This window comes from Chrysochloris asiatica, unplaced genomic scaffold, assembly GCF_000296735.1.
Source record: "Chrysochloris asiatica unplaced genomic scaffold, ChrAsi1.0 scaffold00014, whole genome shotgun sequence".
NCBI classification, from domain to species: domain Eukaryota; kingdom Metazoa; phylum Chordata; class Mammalia; order Afrosoricida; family Chrysochloridae; genus Chrysochloris; species Chrysochloris asiatica.
This window is the reverse complement of record NW_006408532.1, coordinates 34391420-34398752: the sequence shown is the minus strand read 5'-3', so window position 1 is coordinate 34398752 and position 7333 is coordinate 34391420. Positions and strand designations below refer to the sequence as shown.

Here is a 7333-nt window from a genome sequence, read left to right as displayed (position 1 = left end):
ATGCTTTCTGATTGCCTCCAGGTGATGTGATCAGGAGATGGGCTTCCCTTTTCACTCTTCTTCCTGAGAAATTTCAAGATGTCACTATTAGTCGTTATGACGAACTGAGGATTTAATTTTCGGCCTATTTCCTTTTTAGTCTGCCTGTCCTGCTCCGCAACCCCCCATTCAGCCCTTTTTCCTAGTGATAAACAGTTCAGGTCCAGCTGTGGCCATTTTGCACTACCATTGGGTTTTAAGTGTAAACTGTCCCTTTAAATTTTGAAGAGATCTGTGTGCATGCGTAGTAGAACCCTCAAGGGGTGTGGATGGAGTGTCCACTCACTCAGGCACCCCCTCTAGTCACCTGAATGGAGGTGCACAACCAGTGAGAGACCAGTGAACAGATGAAATAAAAGAGTGTCCACACCTTTATCTCCATTGTTCTGTCTGGCGTCTGTGGCTGCTCTGATCTTTCCCCCACTTGGTCTCACCCAAGATGGCAGCTCTGGGAGCAGCTGAGCATCTTGGATTAAAAAGCACTGGATTTCTTGCTTCTGCTACAAATTCCCCTAGCTGTAAACTTTAAACCTTCTAAATATTCCTTTATCTGTGGTTCAGAATTCTGGGACCATTCCCTGAGCCTGCTTGGTCTGGTATTCTGCATTGTTGCTGATGGAGCTCTTCACTGTACTTCTCCCCAATCCGCCATCTTGTTTGCTCTCACCAGAACAGATTTTAAATAGGGGAAACTTTAGTAAATTACAGTGTAATGACCTCTGACTTACCCAGAAAATTAGTATATCTGCACATCAAAAGGAAAATAATATTTAGTAAACATTAACACAAAAGAAATGAAAAGAAAACCTATAAACAAAATGAACTCAGAAAATTGAGTGTGACAAAGAAACCAGCAACACCACACAGAGAAAGAAACCACACAGCAAAATGACACCTATCAATTTATACCTGTCAGAAATTACCCTGAATATAAATAGCACCAGTTAAGAGAGCGAGCAGAATGGATAAGAAAACAGAATCCTTCAATATGCAGTGTATAAGAGACCAATCATAAAGATGGAGATGGACTAAATGTCCATCAACAGAAGTATGGTTAAACAAACTTTGGTACATACACACAGTGGAATACTGTGCAACATTGAAAATTAATGATAAATCTGCAAAACACATCATCATGAGTGAAGTTAGTCAGCCACACAAGGATAAATATTGTTGAGAACAATGTTTTAAGAAACTAAGAGACAACGGCGACGCGCCAGTCGGTGTCTCACTGTGCCGAGACCCTGCGGGTGTCCTCGCGAGACAAGCTCGCCGAAATGGCTGTGTCCGGTCAAGGAAACTTTGAGAGAAGTTTGGAGTCGCTGGACCTCGCCAAGTTTGCTAAGAAGCAGCCATGGTGGCGTAAGCTGTTGGGACAAGAATCTGGCCCCTCTGTCTAAAAGTATAGCGTGGCCACGCAGCTGTTCATTGGAGGCACCATGGGCTGGTGCACCGGCTTCATATTCCAGAAGGTTGGGAAGTTAGCAGCAACAGCTGTAGGTGGTGGGTTTTACCTCCTTCATCTTGCTAACCATACTGGTTACATCAAAGTTGACTGGCAGTGAGTAGAGAAGGATATGAAGAAAGCCAAGGATCAGCTGAAACTCCGTAAGAGTAACCAGATACCAAACGAAGTCCAGAGCAAAGCTGAGGAGGTGGTATCATTTGTGAAGAAGAATGTCCTTGTGATTGGGGGATTTTGTGGAGGTTTTCTGCTGGGCATGGCATCCTAAGGCAGACAACTTTGGGGTTGTTTTCGTCCATCATTCGTCCGAAAGTGTCCATTGCGTTTTTCCAACCAGAGGCCTCTGCACTCCATAATAGGACACTGAGTCTCTCCTCGCCTTCCTCTCCCTGTTGGTACAAGCTTAACTTGTATGGACATTTTGTCTCTGGCTGTCTTCGCACTACAGTGACTGTAGTGTTGGTGTCTATTTCCTTCTTTAGTTGGTTTTATACTACACAAAGATCGTTTGAACTGCATCGTTGGTTCAAGCTCACCAGCTGCTCCTTGGAAACCCTATACAGGGTCGCAATGGGTTGGAATTGACTTGACGGCACTTCACAACAACAACAGCAACTTGAACTTGCTGATGATGGAAGAGACAGACATTACATTCTTGTCCCAGTACACTCCCTGCGCAGTTAGTCTATAGCTCAGCAAGAATGTAGCTTTCTGTTGAATAAAACCAACTCAAGAAGAAAGTAGACACCAAGATAGCCACTTTAGTGTGACAATGGCCATAGACGAAATGTCAACAGATGCATCTGAGTGCTCCAATCAAATGTTATACTACAGAAAGAGATCTGTGTGTACTTGGTATTGTTTTCCTGACAAAACAACAGCATAAACTTGATCTTTGAGAACTTCTGAATATAGGAAAAAAAAAAAAAAGAAACTAAGAAAAGATTTTCTTCATAGATGAAGCAATCTGTGATAGTTATGGGGGTAGGGGAGAGGGAAAATTATTCACGAGCTAGAGGGTAGACACATGTTAGTTAACATGGGTGACAGTGCAGGCAATTTACAAGAGGGAAGTTAGCAGAGGAAAGATGAAGGTAGCGGGAGGCAGGGAAGAATGCAATAGTTAAAGTGAACAGAGTAAATAACTGATAACTGATGGTACATGGAGATGATTGCAGTCATTGGATATGGGATTTGTTGAATATAAAACTGAGGATCTGCTTTGTAAACCTCTCAATTCACAGCAAAGAGTTTTTTTGTTTTTGTTTTTTAAGTATTTGCAATGAATAAGTCCTAGGTCTTGCAAAATTCTGTCATGCAATCTTCAGTATCACTTCTGTTACTGAGACCTTATTTCCAAACTATGGATCCTTCATCCTTATTCTGACCTTCACATTTCAGTCTCCAGTAATTATCAGTGCATCTTGATTGCAAGTTGAGTCAATTTCAGACTGAAGAAGTTGATAGAATTCCTCAATTTCTTTGTCACTGGCTTTAATGGTTGGTTTGTAAATTTGAATAATAGTGATATTAATTTGTCTTCTTTGTAGGTATATGGATATTGTCCTATCACAGAGAGCATTGTACTTTAAGGTGGATCTTAAAATTTTCTTTTTGACCATGAATGTGATGCCATTTCTCTTTGTTGTTCTCAGCATAGTAAACCATTTGATTGTCTCTGATTCAGAATGGCCATACCAGTCCATTTCTGTTCATTGACACCTAGGGTGTCTATCCTTATGCTTTCCATTTCATTTTGACAGCTTCCAGTTTTCCTAGGTTTATACTTCATGAGTTCCATATTCTGATTCTTAATGGGTGTTTACAGCTCTTTCTTCTCATTTTGAGTTGTGTCACATCAGCAAATGAAGGTCTTGAAAGCTTAACTCTATCCAAATTATCAAGGTCAGCTCTAACTTGAGGAGGCAGCTCTTTCCCAGTGGTATTTTGAGCACCTTCCAACTTAATGAGCTCATATTCTTGTACTATATCAGACAATTGTCTGTTGTATTCATAAGGTTTTCAGTGGCTAACCATGCCAAGTGTTGAGCCTCTCTTCCTAGCCTATCTTAGTCCAGACATCCACTGAAACCTGTCCATGATGGGTGACCCTACTGGTAACATAACTTCCACATCATAGTTGTTGTTGTTAAGTACCATGGAGTCGGTTCCGACTCATAGTGACCCTGCATAGGGTTTCCGAGGCTATAAATCTTTATGGGAGCAGAAAGCCTCATCTTTCTCCCGCGGAACAGCTGGTAGTTTCCAACTGCTGACCTTGTGGTTAGCAGCCCAACTCGTAACCACTACATTACCAGAACTCCACTACGCTACCAGAGTTCCACATCATAGCAATTCATAAATCACCATAGTATGACAAACTGACAGACAAATACTGTCGAGTTGATTCTGACTCATAGTGACCTTACGTAGGATTTCCAAGGAGTGGTTGGTGGGTTTGACTTTTTGGTTAGCAATCCAGTGATTATACTACCATGCCACACCAGGACTCCATTCATATTTTAGGGTCAGCTTAAATTAATTTCTTTTTTGTAGCTTCTGTAAGTTGTTTTTTTTCATCCTCAACCTTTATATAGTACTTTTAATATCCTATTCTGTTTCCTGTAGCTAATATGTGCCAGTCTTATAGACCCAAATGCAGTAGAAAATCTGAGGGGGGAAAAAACAAATTTATGCTGCTTTTTAAAACCCCACAGGCAGAGCACAGAACATGGAAAACTAACAGATCTTTGTTGGTTGATTGATCTTATAGTGACATGTTTGGAAGATTTGTTCTAATTTTCAAAGGTTTAATTGAAAACTGCAATCATCTGTTTGCATTTCCTTGTATACTAGCTCATGTTGATATTTAAAAAGGTAAATTCAAGCTCTAAACTGCTACAGATAGAAGAATGGTATGCTATGGAGAGCCTTATTTTTTACTTTAGAAGTTTGATTTTATTCTACTTTTACCATGCTGTTAAAATGTGTTACCTTAATTTTTAAATTCAGTAAGTTAGTATGCAAAAAAGAATAATATCTTTTGCAAAAATTTCAACTTTCTAACCTCTTCTGCCCACTAACCTATTTTTAGAATATTATTCAGAATATGTGACATATTGGGGATGACTTTAAATGCTAGAGTCCTGGTGTGGTGTGCTGTAAGATAAGCACTGAATCGCAAGGTCTGTTTGAATTGCAAAGTCAGTGGTTCGAACTCACCAGCTGCTCCATAGAAACACTATACAGGGTCTATATGTTTTGGAACCAGTTCGAGGACATTTAACAACAATAACTAACATTTTTCTAGTTTTCAGGGTATTACTTTGAAATAGATTATTCCTATTTGGGGTTTTAGTTAAGCAACAATTAGATAAAAATAATTTGTTGGGATGATACTGAGTGGTTCATAGCTTTTAATTAAAAATGAAACTAGGCCTTGGGAAACATGGGGAGTAAGGATTTCTGGGATACAAAGATAAGACCTAGTAGAATTCATTGTTAAAGAACTAGTCAGGTGATTGAATTCTACTTACTTTCTGTTTGTTTTCAAAATTCAGTTCCTGGGTGTTTTAGTTAATTTGTGCTGCTGTAACAGAAATACCATAAATGGATGGCTTTAACAAACAGACATTTATTTTCTCAGTTTAGTTGGTTAGAAGTCTGAATTTAGAGAACTGGCTGACAGGAAAGGCTTTCTCTATCCACTCTGGAGTCAGGTCCTTGTCTCTTCAATTTCTACTTCCTGTTTCCTTGGAGATCTTCATGTATTTTGAAATTTGTTGCACCCCATCATCTATGCTTCATCACTGCGTGTTTAATCTCTTTTATGTACCAAAAGAGATTGACTCAAAATACTCCTTCCACTAATCCTGTCTCATTTAACATAACAAAGAAAACCCAATTCCAAATAGGATTATAACCACAGATATAGGGGTTAGGATTTAAACATATTTGTTGTTGTTGTTGTTAAGTGCCGTTAAGTCGGCTCCGACCCATAGCTACCCAGTATAGGGTTTCTGAGGAGCAGCTGGTGAGCTTGAACCTCCAAATTTGCAGTTCAGATGGCTTTGCAGTCTGGCACATTAACCTACAGCACCACACTGGGGGACATAATTCAATCTATGACACTGGGTGAGCAAAAAAGTGTTCACTTTGTATTACAGCCTATTGGAGATGGTAGCTTGGGTACATGTATGGATGCAGTAATTGGTGATATACAGCCTTACATGATTGTCAGTCCTGTCAGAATCAGAGAACATTGAAATAAAGTATAGTTATTCAAAAGAATAGATGAAAGATTCTAGACAAAAACAAGAGCTGTCTACTAAATTTATATTTTCTTTATACAGTACATATAGGTGGATACATACATGTACACAATTCCAGAATTTTATTACTGTCATGTAACTATTCTATATTTGCTGCAAGCAAACTAACCTTATTCCCAATTCTAGACAATCCAAAATCCAGTCCAGCTAACTACTGTAGCAATTTTATTTGACAGGTGGTGTTTTTAAGTGCTATTGAGGCAGTTCTGACTTATAGTAACCCTGCATAGGGTTTGAACCGCCAACCTTGTCATTAGCAAGCAGTCCAGTGCTTATTTGATACGCAAAATAGGAAATATTGACTCTTGGAGAGTGTGGCTCTGTAGAATAAGCACTGGACTGCTTACTGCGAGGGCAAACTCACCAGCTACTCCTCCAAAACCCTATACAGGGTTGCTATAAGTCAGAACTGACTTGACAGCACTTAACAACAACAATAATTTGATTGGAGGGTGGTGGAAGTGATATTTTAATAACTGAAAATGAGGTTGAGAGGTGGGAAAGAAATCAATAGATACAAATCTCAAAAATATTATCTTACATAGTATTGTTTTTATTGTTAAGTTCTGTTGAGTTGGTTCAGACTCATAGTTACCTTGTATAGGTTTTCCAAGGCTTTACATCTTTGTGAGAACAGAAAGCCTTGTCATTCTCTTGTGGAGCATCTGGTAAGCTCAAACTGCAGAATTTATGGTTTAAAGCCCAGTGTTTATCGTACAGATCCATCACATTCCCTTGATAGTATTCGATTACTTTAAAATAGAGTAACACTATAAAGCTTGTTTTGAGGTAGAAGCATGTACTATATGTAGACAACTATATAGTAACATCAGGCATAAACCAGGACAATTGGTGACCATATTTAAAGCTCTGTGCCTGTTTAATTATTCTATATTAAGGAAATTATATGTTTAATACTGCTTGCTGTTCTTTTTTAGTGTCCTTATGTCCTGGTGTGGTGCTATAAGGCAAAGCACTGGATACAGGGTTGGTTTGAACCACAAGTTGGGCTATTTAAACTTATCAGCTGCTCATTGGAAACTGTATATAGATCATTATGAGTCTGAACCAACTCAGTGGCACTGAACAACAACAATACTAAATATTTTTTGGATTTCTGGTGTGGTGCTGTATGATAACCATTGCTGGTAACTGAAAGGTTAGTGGTTCAAACCCACCAACTGCATCTTTGAAAACCTATACAGGGTTGCTATGTTGGAACTGACTCAAAGGTACTTAATAATACCAGCAAAAATATGTTTGTTTGTTTTTTTCTTAAATGTTTTATTGTGAATTATGTATGTGATAGTTTACATGGGAGAACATTAATTTTACATTCATTCTATCGTTTATTGTCTCATTGCCATGGTTACAATCCCCTCAATGCATCATCAGCCAACCAAAGGGTATACCCTGCAATCCTGCCCCCCGTACTACCCAGGTCTTCAGCACACAGCCCCTCTCCCTCTCTGGATCTAAAGTCTCCAGCTGCTCCATC

At 39.2% G+C, this 7333-nt stretch overlaps 1 protein-coding gene and 1 pseudogene across 1 annotated transcript in view; both read left to right on the top strand.

Annotated features, from left to right (window-relative positions):
• GKAP1 (G kinase anchoring protein 1) overlaps positions 1-7333 on the top strand; it is a 135499-nt gene that overhangs the window by 17829 nt on the left and 110337 nt on the right. The gene's annotated exons all lie outside the window — the stretch shown is intronic.
• On the top strand, positions 1072-1772 carry LOC102817192 (annotated as a pseudogene).